At 36.6% G+C, this 13,699-nt stretch overlaps 1 pseudogene; it reads left to right on the forward strand.

The window, feature by feature from the left end:
• Positions 1-2,472: 2,472 nt before the first annotated feature.
• On the forward strand, positions 2,473-13,064 carry LOC115978131 (annotated as a pseudogene).
• Positions 13,065-13,699: the final 635 nt, after the last annotated feature.

The following is a 13,699-nucleotide window of genomic DNA, read 5'->3' on the forward strand; positions in this document are numbered from 1 at the left end:
GTATGTGTATGTGTATGTATATATGTGTAGGTGTGTGTGTGTGTATATATATAATGGTTGTTTATTATTATTGGTGATACTAAGGATAACACAAATTTACTATAGGATTACAAATTGACATGTTACCTATCACAAAAAAGAAATTTAAACATTCATAATTAGGTTGTTGAAGTTTATCAATCATAATCATTTTCATATTATATTGTGAACATTTTTTAGTACCATTAATGCATTTTTCCTTTTCATTTCTATCAAGACTTCCAAAATACAAGACCAATAGCAACCTAACCCAATTGAAATCCTAAAATGTTTCAAAAAAATGTTACAAATGTGTTAAATCACCAATTATAGATTAATCTCTCTCTCTCTCTCAAAAACAAGTAATAAAATTAAAAATTAGATTATAATTTTACTTAACTATACATTGTCATATATCCAAAATAAAGTATTTTTTTTAATTGACATATATTTTTATTTCTTTTTATTAAAATTTATGGTTGAACTATGATATTAAATTCTCTATATGAAATTAACATTAGTTAAGTTGGTATTATTCTTCAAATTAAGTATTTAATATTATATCAAATTAACCTTGATTTGATTAGTATTAAATAATTTTATTTAATTAATATTTACATATAAAATGCTTCATATGAATTTTTTTCTTAAGCCCCAAATTATGTTGAGCCGCCTCTGCGCCCCTATACCTATCCCCTAAGGGAAAACTTTGACTACCTTGACCAAAAAATGCAATATACATCCTTTAAAATTTTGTTTAAAATCCATTTTTTTTCACCTTGATTTTTGAAAAATCTCTTTTAACAATAAGATACTAGTAGGCATCCCATGGATCACACATAAGAGTGACCGAGGTAGCCCACACACATTGAGATTTTTATTTTATCTCGACATTAACCCTCGCTAGTCATGGGTTTTTTAAAAAGATTAAAAGTAAGGACATTTTCCCCCTCGAAGATCAAAACCATTTATATCTAAGCACATGTATTATTCTAAACTAGCATATAACCCATGTTTACACACGAGAATGTTCAATTGTATTGGTACTATTAATGTTAAGTTTGGATTATTAAACATATAGAAAATTAGTTCGACCAAAACTTTTATATTTTGGACTAGTTATGTTCTCTAAACTTTACCTATTAATATCTCTCTCTCTCTCTCTCTCTCTCTCTCTCTCTCTCTCTCTCTATATATATATATATATATATATATATAGATGCATGTATGAGATCATGGGACATATGTCCTCAAGATTGGGCAAGTGTCTTGTTTAATCTATGTTGCACAAATTTTAAAGGGACAATCAAAATTAGGTCTTGAATATGGTCAGGCCCCTAGTGATGAAAAAAAATGAGGGAGAGTGAATTGAGATGCTTTGATCATGTTCATATGGGGGTAGCTTATGCATTAGTAAAAAAAAAGCAAGTTGAACAATCAAAAAAGGGTTGAGGAAGACCAAAAATAACATTAGAAAAAATAGTAAAATATGACATGTCAATTAAAGTTTTTTTTTTTAATAGAAAATAAACAAACTAAAGTTAATTTTACCAATCATGATATGCCATATATTTACTTCCTCTTTTTCAATTAAAAACTTTAGTTATTTTATAAAGAAAGTTGAATAAATACATAGCAAGTTTTGATTATAGGAACATAAAAAATAGTAGTACAATGACTTATATTGGAAGTCCAAAACTTGTTACATTGTGTGTGCAACTACTAATAATGTTATCAATAAATTTTGGACTTGATGGCCTTTTGTGATTAAAATCTTGGATTAATGAGTTTGGCAAGTATTTATATCTTTTTATTTAAGTCAAGTATAAATAAGATTGAAACTCTCACATTGAAAAAAATATAAATAATATTTCTTCTAAAAATAAAAGTATAAATAAAATGGACTTTAAATACTTCAATCCATAAATTATTTTGAAAGATAGTCCCCTTCTGTAAACATGTTGTATATCTTTTTTTTTTTGAATGCTAAACAATGTAAATTTTTTTGTCAATAGTGCGAGCAATCTAAAAATTCTAATATATTTTAATCCTAAAATATCTCTCTTCAGGGTCTCTTATCCCCTTTCTCTCTCTCCATCTCTCATCTCAGACCAGGATTCAGATCCTCTAGATTTCTTAGGAAACTCTACCAGTAGATTTCCTTAAATCCTAACCACTTTTTAATGATTTAATGGTCTAGATTCTGCCATGTCAGCATTCCACTAACAATATTCTTAAAATAATAAAATAATGTTGCAAACAAAACAATTAATATTATTGTTAGTGGAATGCTGACATGGCAGAATCTAGACCATTAATTCATTAAAGAATGGTTAAGATTTAAAGAAATCTATTTGGTAGAGTACCCTAGGAAATCTAGAGGATCTGAATCCCTCAGACCAAGCCTCTCTCTCTCTCTCTCTCTCTCTCTCTCTCTCTCTCTCTCTCTCTCTCATTCAGTCCTCACTCTCTGTCTCACGGCGGTAGTATTGTCTTTTTGGGTGATTTTTTGTGGTGATATTGGTGTGGGTCTAGTGGTTTGCTTGCAAGGTCGGCAAGGATCTGATGGTCTGGTAGTTTTCTTAAAACATGAGTTAAAATATTCTTTTATTTTGCGGTGATTTCTTAAAACCCAAAAAGGTAATTAAGTTTCTTTCGTAGTGGTGGATTTTATTTTTCTTTTGTGTGAATTTGATTGTGATTGTGATTGTGATTAGAGCTTGTGTTTGAGTTATATTTGAATGAATTTTGTACTGTTTCAATTTTGATAAGAAAATATTAATAACTATTTAACTGAGTTATTGCGTTTGATTAGCTTTTTTTGAAGTGTAGGTTTGTTTAGAATGAAATTTTTTAAAGCATGTTTGTTGGTATGAGGTATATTGGAATTCAGATCTAATTTTTGGGATCCCTAATCACTAATCAGTTTTACCCAAAGCTTGAATTTAGGGTGCGTTTGTATAAGCTGGTGCAAAACAGTGTTTTATGTTTAAAATGAGCTTTTGTAAAAAAAACTATGAGAAGTTGCTGTTGTGAATAAGAGTTTTGGGTTTTAAAAACGCTCTTTTAGGCTTCCAAAACGCTTAACCAAATGGACCCTTAGCTTTAGTTGATGGTTTATGACCAGATTCTGTCAATTTTCGGGTGAAACCGTAGAACCGATTAACTTGATCGCCTTGGGTTTATTTGTTTATTTGTTTTTTGGATTACATATCTAGGTGTAGTTATGAGTTTCAAGCTGTTTGTTCTTACTTCCATTTGTGTTTTGAGTTATTCGCTGACCTGTTGATTGTTTGTGCTACAGTTGATTGTTGAGTAGAACTAAACCTTCAAATTCTTTTATATGGTTTCATGTTTGTTTAATAGTTCTATAGAGGCCTTATGCTAAAGTTCTGTATCATTTCTTATATAACCATTTTGTTGAAGTTCCAAACCAGTAGAACTTCCAAATCGTGGTTATGTTTATTTGTCTTCTAAAATTTCCTTTTAATTCATTCCTTTTATCAATTTTTGCATGGACGATCAATTCAGTCATTCCCCATCATGTCTGTACAAGGTTATTTGTTTTTTTCATCTTAAAAAGAAAGAAAGAAAGAAAGCAAAAAAATTCCTCTTCTCCATGCTGAATTGTGTTATGTTACAATTGTTATGCCAGGTAGAGAATTATGGTGGGATTTAAAAATAGGTACATGATTGTGGAAGTTTTCTTGGATCCTAATAGAGATCTTGCTGGGCATGATCCCATCATTATTACCCAATTTAATATCTCAAAAGGATCAAAGACAGCATTCTTGTAAACTTTGGAGAGTGTGGTCCTGCTTCATCACTTGGATCCTTCCAATGTAAGTACCATATTGCTAGTTATTAGTTTGCCTTTTCTCTTGTTTATGCACACTTGCATTTTACTTTCAATACAGTGTCATGTCTTCAATAATCATTGAACTTGTTGTTTATGTGTAGTCAAGTATGTGAATCCCATCACAAAGCTTTGCATCATTAGAGCTTCAAGGGAAGAGCACCAAAAGGTTTGGTCTGCCATCACCATGGTTAGGAGTATTGGAAATTGCCCTGTGCTATTTAACTTATTGGACCTAAGTGGTAATTCATATAATAGAGAGATGGATACTCTATTGCCCTACTGATAATGCTTATATATATGTGTGTGTTTATCATAGTTTGAATTACTTAAATAACTTATATTTTGAAAGTTCAAAAACGTGTAAAAACACCTTTGAACGTTTAGACCCCCAAATAACAACTTAATTAATTCAAGCAATAAGTCAAACAACTAGTGTGCGGAAACTTAACATATGCTATCATACGAAATTGATTAAATACTATCTAAGCCATAACAAAATAAAATCCACAGCAGATAATTTAAAGGCAAAGATAGAGGAAGGAAGATGCAAACACAAAGACAACACGCGATGTGTTATCGAAGAGGAAACCGAAGTCCTCGGTGAAAAACCTCTCCGCCGCCCTCCAAGCGGTAATCAATCCACTAGAAAATATAGTTGGGATACAAGGACAGCAATAGACCCTCCAAGCCTAATCTACCCAGTGCACCTAAGCCCTCCAAGCTTCTTGCTCCAACGAGGTTGCGCCGAACCTTTTTCTTTTCTAGCTTTCCGGATTCCGCTACTAGACCGTAGCATCAACCAATGAAGATTGGTTCCTTCCTAACTGCTTCCCAGAAATCCAAACAACAGACTCACAATGATGATGATGGTGAGAACCTGGTTTGGTATAATGCCTCTCAAGGATTTGACAATGGAGAGGAAGAGAGTTGAGGAATTTGAAGAGATTCTAAGGTAGAGATTGTGGGTGAAACAATCTGGTTTTTCTTTAGGGTTTCTCTCTCAAAATTCTCTCTGGAAGCTCTCTTTCAATCGTGGGTAATAGGGGTATTTATACTGGAGTGGAGAGGAATGTGAAACGTCAGAATTCTACAAAACAGGGGTGGCTCGCGGCTTGACCTCGCGGCTTGACTAAGTCGCGAGATCCAGTCGCGAGATAACCGTATGGCCAGTTGTCCTGTTTTGTCCTGTAGTGCTCCAGCTAGCAGACTGTTCACCTTCCAGCATGCTTGGCACGTGAGGTTGCTTCTGGCGGCTTGAAGCCGCGAGTCACCCGCGAGACCCAGCCGCGACACTCTGTTTTCTTGCACATTCTTGAGCAAACTTCACTCTATTTCACTCACTACCCTTACATCAAACCCACCTAAATACAGGGTTACTAAATGCTGAATTACAAGCAAATTTGGCACGGAATAAAGCCAATAAGATGGTTGAATAAATTCAACCTTACAATCTCCCCCTTTGGCTATTCCGTGACAAAACCCTAAAACAGACTCTAGACTTAACATGTGAGTTGGGAACAGTTGAACAAAACTCACTCACACCTAACTCTAGAAACTGTGAAGCACTTGAATCATATGAACATAATACTCCTGAAACACAACAATACACCATGATCATTGTAAGCAGAAAATTATAAAATGCATATGAAACAGGCAATAAGTGATCAAGCAAAGATGGAGTTATGAAACAAACCATGGCTTGATCAACCAAGTGAACACCACAAGGTAGTGATCACAGTGCTCATTCACACTTGGAATGAACACAAGAACATACAAGTTAACAAGCACAAGCCAAGACACTTGTATGCACAACACTCAACCAATGCATATCACACAAGGCATATGCATCTAGGAACAATCCTACAAGGGCACAAGAGTGACAGTACATAAACCAAAATGCATAACATTTAGATTAAAGTACTGATTTCAACATAGTATAAAGGCTGCACTAGGCAAGGTACAAACCATAAAGCCTACAAACTATGCAAAAGACATAAACCCTAAAAGCTTACATAAGCACATGGGTACAAAGCCAAACATCCTGAATAACATCATCAAAATATATTAAACTTTAAACCAAAGTATAAGTTAAGAGTTAGAAACAATACACCAAAAACATAGTGTAACAAACCCATAAAACCCATAAAACCACTAAAAGTACTTAAAAAAACATAAATATATAACCAAAGTTTTAGAGTTTGACATGACTCCCCCTTAACACATTACTCCCCCTTAAGGGCTGCTCTTCTGCTTCTCAGTCCATCCTTAACAGAAACATCTCCCCCTTTTTGTCAGGAATGGCCAAATGGTCAGTGTTCAGGCTGAGTGGTGAAGCTGTCAAGTTTTGCAGTCAAAACATCAATCTGATCCTGCATAGCTTTCATCCTCTCAGAGTGCTCAGTCTGGACTTCTCTAATCCCATCAAGTCTTTCCAGAATGATTTGGAAAGCATCTGGAGGAGTATCTGAAGAAGTTGATGCTCTGGGTCTTTTGCCACTCCTCCTGGGTGTTGAGGTTGATGGATGCCCTGCTGCCTCTGCTTCAGTCTCCATTGGGACACCTTCTCCTTCATCACCTTCATCTTCTTCTCCTGGAAGTCTAACACTTATCCTTTTGCAGGTAAGCCTGTTAATTGCAGAAGGTGTGGACATAGGACTGATGTCTTGTGGGATAGGAACACCATTCCTTCTAAAAATCCTCATTAGCAAACTGGGAAAGATCAGTTTTGGCCTAGAGGTTGTTCTTGTCTCATCCACAATGATGTCATATATGTGTGAACTTATGTCTATGAAGTTCTTTTCTTTGAGATCCATCAGAAAGATTGCTCTAGCACAATTGATGGTAGTCAACTTCTTAATGGGATAGAGGTTAAACATCATGATGATTGTTAGACACCTCATGTCCACTGGAAAGGCAGTGGTATTCAAACATTTTCCTTCTCTCTGCCCACCTAACCTTTGTTGAACTGTTTCAATGGATACACTCCTATCCTTGTAGTTGATAAACTCCTCATCATCTAATCCTTCAAGTCCTAGTGCCTCATCTATGACATGAGCATCTAAAATGAATTCTTTCCCTCTAACCCAGCAGCTTAACTCATTCTCCTTTATCACAGCATTTGAGTAAAATTCCCTAATCAGGGGTTCACAAACTACAGGGAGATCACTCAGAAGTTTTTCCCATCCTCTACCTTCAAAACAACTGGGGATAAAGGTTTGTCTTAAATCCTCCAAATCAACAAATCTCTCTTGAATAATTCCTGCACTCAAGAAGTTATCCCTGTATCTCTCAAAGTGATGAACTGACCTAAAAAGCTTAGAATCCATTTTCAACCATTTGTCAGCCTTCTTCGCAGTAGTTTTCTTCTTAGGAGGTGAGGGAGCCATCTGTGATCAATCAGAAGAGGCCACAACAATACAGAGCAATATACGTGTAAAACAAGTTAGTCACATGTAATTATCAAAGAGATATCATCCATACAACTGAACTTGAAGCATTTAAACACAGGCTACTTAGATCAATCACATGGAAAAGCAAGCCTAAGATAGGAAATACACATAACAGCATCAGATATAGAGACAAACTTAAAGGCAATTATATGTCAATGAGACAAAAACTGGAAAATGATATGACACATAATCAGTATGCTCCCAAAAGATTAACACAAAAGAGCAGGCATATTTAGCACATTAAACACACAACCCCAAAAAAAATGAAACAACTCAACGGCTCAAAGATCAGTGAAAATCAAAGAATCACATAGCTAAGCACAGAATGAAAAGTAATAGAGAAACAACTAAGAACAAATCATATTCTAGCAGCAGCATTCGCAATCTAAGCGTGAACAAGGAGCAAATTCCGAAACACAATCCCATTTCTAAAACACAAATATATGCGAAAGATCAAGGGGAAAAGCACAAAATCAAGTATAAAAGAGTGGCAGAACAGAAACCCCATACCCGTGACTTGAAGATTTTGAGCTACAAGTATGCAACAATGGAGATTGGAAATGGGAGCACGGAGTGTTTGGGAGGGAGAAGATGAACAGTCACAAATATTCGAGGGAAAAACTGAAACAAGTTTTAAAACTACTCCTATTTCTGCCAAACATGCGAATTTCGCGACTGGATTAAGTCGCCACACAGTCGCCAGCTCAAGCCGCCAAATCACTCAAGAACAAAATTTTGAAAAATTTTTCTAAGTGTTTTTCGCGACTGGAAGGTCTACTATCGAGTAAGTCGCGAGCTGAGCCGCGAAAATCTCTGAGTGAACCTCGCGACTGGACCTTCCACTCGCGAACAAGTCGCCAAAAATGACCAGCGAAGGTGCGACTGAGGCTCGCGACTTGACATACCCGCGACAGAGCCGCCAAAACAGGGCAAAAACTGGATTTTTGAAATTTTCAGATTTTTCAAACAAAATACTTTCCAAACACTCCTAAAACACTTAAAAATCTTTTTGGGCTTGAATTAACAAAGATTGAGCATGTGAAAACACATTTCAACAAGTACAATCACACAAATGAATATGGCATTTATTGAACATAAACTTGTGTGTTATGTGTGGATATCAACAATGAGATAGTCCTTCGTCTAATGTGAAGCTTCAATGATCAATTCAACCAAGGCATACACAATTAGCACTAGATCATGTGACCCATCTCAATTATAGAAATATGTATATATGACCTCCCACATAAACTTGATAACATGATTTGGAGCTTTACATTTGACTCCACTTTCAATCAAAACAATTGATCTTTTTGATCTTTTTGAGACAATCACCTCTCATTGTGAGAGTGATATATGATATTTCACTTTAAGGAATAAGCCTTTGGCTTTTTGAATAAACATTCATTTCAATATAAGGTCGCTTACCCTTTTTCCTAGTCAAATATTAGAATGTGCGACAGGCTTTTGCAGCTCAATATCTCTTTTCATTTGGAGATTTACATTTGGTGAGCTCTTTTTAACAAAACAAAAATAAAGAGTGGGAAGATATATAGACACAAGTCTATGCAAGTCTCAAGATCAACAAAACCATTCACTAATCATTCATGACAAGTTTGAAGATCTATTTACAACAATCACAAAGATTTCAAAATTTTTCCCACAGAGATATAAGTGCATGAAAACAAGCAATGCTCGAAAATGCACAAAGCCATTAGCACAAAGGTACAAGGCAAAACAAGTTTTGAGACAAAAGCTCAACAAAGTCAATCAAGCTTTTTGATTTTCTAATTTTTATGTGGTTTTTGGATTTTTGACACAATAAACAAAAAGATTGATACGACAGACTTAAATATAATCACAAGAAGACAAGCAAAGAATCAAACAGCAAAAATAGCAAGCAACACAAACAAACATAGTCACAAAGCATAGGAAGTATTAATGCATGGACATGTTATAATGCTTATGCATGAGTACCCTTATTCACCCTCACGTCACTTGCGTTTGGGGTGATTTCCTTATAGGATTGGGTACGGGAGTTAGGGCTTTCAAACCTTCGTGAGAAGCTCTCCAAGCAGTTGGTGAATGCACCAATCATCTTCATCACGTTCATCATTCCGGGATCACCATTCTGATCTCTAGATTGATCTCCAGCCCAAATTCTCCTATCATTTCTAGGTCCTCTTGACCTTTGAGGAGTTGCACCATTCTTTGCTCTCAACTTTTGGCAATTCGGTCGAGTATGCCCTTGAAGTCCACAATAGTGGCACACATAGGTTCCTCTAGGACCTCTTTGTGGTCGAGGACGTGACTTGGCACGAGATTCAGATCTGTCTGCAAACTGATTGCGAGGATTTAACATCCGTTGGTTCACCAAATTCTTCTTCTCCTCCACCTCGAGCTTCTCACCAGTAAGGTTAGCTACAACTGGAGCTTTAGCCTTTACAAACTTCACTCCTTTACTAACATTTCCAGACGAACTACCTCCTCCGGTATATCCCAATCCGGATTTGTCTGAGAAGCTCTTTTGAGATGAGATTACATCATCTAGCTTCTTGGTGGTGACCCTCTTGACTCTAGCATTTGCTTGCACAACCTCACTCTCAAGAAATCTTACTTTTGTGTAAGCTTCGGACAACTCTCCATTCAGAGTTTCTATCTCACATTTGGCCTCCTTATATCGGATTAGGAGACTTTTGTAGTCCTCCTCAGCCTTCTTCATTTTTCTCACAGCAGCCTTGGCCACCCTTGTGTATTCCCCGGACTTCTCCAAGAGTGAGTTATACTTCTCCTGAAGATTCGCTGTACTTCCATCTTCTTCAGCATCCGATTCTTCAATAAGTCCTAGTGATTCATCATCACTATGTTCTCCAAGGTCTCGCACAAGCAGGTTCAGCTCATCTAAAGACTCAACATGAGCTATAGTCATAAAAGCCGAATAGTTCCCCTCTCCATCACGGCTCTCTTCAGACTCTGAGTCAGACGAATCCGAGTCACTCAAGGTCGTGGCATACACTTTACCTTTCGATTTCAAATAATTCGGACATTCCTTCTTGAAGTGTCCATGCCCATTACATTCGAAACAAGTGACACCTTGTGTAGGTTGGGATTCTTTTCCATCTTTCCTTTTGAATTCCCTTTTCTCCCTTCCAGAACTTTGGAATTTTCTTTTATCATCAAATTTGCCATTATTTTTGAATTTCAAAAACTTTTTGAAATTTTTGACAAGGTATGCAACATCTTTGTTAATCACATCTTCTCCCGATGAGTCTTGATCTTCTACCTTCTCATTAATGGTCTTTAGAGCAAGAGATTTACTCTTCCGTTGATTGGGCAGTGACATCTCATAAGTCTGCAGAGAACCAACCAGCTCTTGCACTTTGATGTCATCGAGGTCCTTGCTCTCTTCAATTGCTGTCACTTTAGCTCGGAAGCTTTTCGGCAATGATCGAAGGATCTTCCTTACAATCTTCGAGTCCTCCGTTTTCTCCCCCAAGTTGAACTTGCTGACAACCACTTCATTTAACTTCCCATAAAAAGAGTCAAAAGACTCATCCTCACTCATTTTGAGCTCCTCAAACCGAGTGGTCAGCATTTGTAACTTGGTGTCTTTCACTTTCTTCGTGCCTTCATAGGTAGTTTTCAAAATCTCCCATGCTTCCTTGGCCACGGTAATATGAGAAATCCTGTGAAATTCATCTGGAGACACACCACAGAAAATAGCATTGAGTGCTTTACTGTTAGCATTAGATGCAGCAAGTGCTGCCTTATCCCATGTGGATTTGGGTGCCTCTGGTTTGGTCCAACCAATCTCAACAGCGTCCCAAACGGATTCATCAATAGAACACAGAAAAGCTCTCATTCGAACCTTCCAAAAAGCATAATTACTACCATCAAAATATGGAGGTGCATTTAGGGATTGAGACCTATCCATCTCAAAAGGGAGTCAAGGATCACACAATGGTAATGAAACCAATATCAGTGTACCCGCTCTGATACCAATTGAAAGTTCAAAAACGTGTAAAAACACCTTTGAACGTTTAGACCCCCAAATAACAACTTAATCAATTCAAGCAATATGTCAAACAACTAGTGTGCGGAAACTTAACATATGCTATCATACGAAATTGATTAAATACTATCTAAGCCATAACAAAATAAAATCCACAGCAGATAATTTAAAGGCAAAGATAAAGGAAGGAAGATGCAAACACAAAGACAACACGCGATGTGTTATCGAAGAGGAAACCGAAGTCCTCGGCGAAAAACCTCTCCGCCGCCCTCCAAGCGGTAATCAATCCACTAGAAAATATAGTTGGGATACAAGGACAGCAATAGACCCTCCAAGCCTAATCTACCCAGTGCACCTAAGCCCTCCAAGCTTCTTGCTCCAACGAGGTTGCGCCGAACCTTTTTCTTTTCTAGCTTTCCGGATTCCGCTACTAGACCATAGCATCAACCAATGAAGATTGGTTCCTTCCTAACTGCTTCCTAGAAATCCAAACAGCAGACTCACAATGATGATAATGGTGAGAACCTGGTTTGGTATAATGCCTCTCAAGGATTTAACAATGGAGAGGAAGAGAGTTGAGGAATTTGAAGAGATTCTAAGGTAGAGATTGTGGGTGAAACAATCTGGTTTTTCTTTAGGGTTTCTCTCTCAAAATTCTCTCTGGAAGCTCTCTTTCAATCGTGGGTAATAGGGGTATTTATACTGGAGTGGAGAGGAATGTGAAACGTCAGAATTCTACAAAACAGGGGTGGCTCGCGGCTTGACCTCGCGGCTTGACTAAGTCGCGAGATCCAGTCGCGAGATAACCGTATGGCTAGTTGTCCTGTTTTGTCCTGTAGTGCTCCAGCTAGCAGACTGTTCACCTTCCAGCATGCTTGGCACGTGAGGTTGCTTCTGGCGGCTTGAAGCCGCGAGTCACCCGCGAGACCCAGCCGCGACACTCTGTTTTCTTGCACACTCTTGAGCAAACTTCACTCTATCTCACTCACTACCCTTACATCAAACTCACCTAAATACAGGGTTACTAAATGCTAAATTACAAGCAAATTTGGCACGGAATAAAGCCAATAAGATGGTTGAATAAATTCAACCTTACATATTTCTTCATGATTAGTATAACAAAGATGCAAATCTATTTTATGTACTGCCATACAGAACTTTCTTTTGAAAATTTATCAGATTTTTTCGTCTATCAAAATGGAATATAATACCATTTTTTTCTTTTTACTAGGGAGTATAAAGGCTTGTAGTAATGTAGCTTTGAAGTATGATGAGCTAAAATTTGAGCAGTACCAACTTGTAGTTGGGGCTTGTCTCGCCATCAATGCTATTCAGCACAAGCAAAACTGTCTAGACAAGATCAAAATTTTGGAGCACTGAAAGTATTGCTGAGATCAAAGGGGGCTGGGGGTGGCTTAATCAATGGATCCCAGACTCAGCCCACCGCCAATACATCGATCCCATTTAAATTCCCTCCACAGTACTCCACCCTCACATCACATACCGTTGGCAAATACAAAAAGAAAAGCAATGCATGCGCATGAGCCATGTGTGTTGTGTATAAAAGCCACTTGACTTTGCTTTTCTCTTGGTCATTCTTCCAATTTAGTCAGTCTGAAAACGAAGACTAGTTATGAACATGATGCTAAGGTTGAGGATAAGCTACAGGTTGTTCCTTCAACTAAAACCAAAGCTCAGTGAGTATAAACTCTGCCACTCAATGACATGCTGCTTTAATAGTCTGCTGAGGTCGGCGGTGATATTGTTTCATTTTAACTCATTTTTTTTTATTTTTTTTATCTATATATATATATATATATATAAAACCGAAACCTTTGCTGGCACCACAATTTTCCACGTCAGCACAATATTTAAAAAATAAAAAATAAATAAAAATTATAACTCCTCAAAACCCTAGCAACCTTACCCCTCTCTCAAGTTAAGAAATATAAAGCCACGGTTTCTGCAAACTCTCTCTCTCTCCAGACGTAGGAAGCCCTAAAGCATTCAAGATCTACAATGCACGGTATAGATTTTAGCTTATAAAGTTCAGCTTTTGTAAGGTTAGTTTTGTTTATATATTAATTAATACATAGTACTTTATTCACCATTGAATACTCATATAATCAATTTCCAATTCAGTGTTCAAGAATTAAACCAAAATTCTAACTGCGCTATTATAAAATATTATTATTAGTATGAATTTTATGGAGTTGCGGTGTTCAAGAATTAAACCAAAATTCTTTTAAATTATCTATAATATTTTGTCATCTAAAAATTTTATCTCTTTGATTTTATTATATTGTGTTTCTTAAGCTATAGAGAGATTTTCTTTGGTTTCTGCAAACTCTCTCTCTCTCC

Source organism: Quercus lobata, chromosome 2, assembly GCF_001633185.2.
Source record: "Quercus lobata isolate SW786 chromosome 2, ValleyOak3.0 Primary Assembly, whole genome shotgun sequence".
NCBI lineage: Eukaryota > Viridiplantae > Streptophyta > Magnoliopsida > Fagales > Fagaceae > Quercus > Quercus lobata.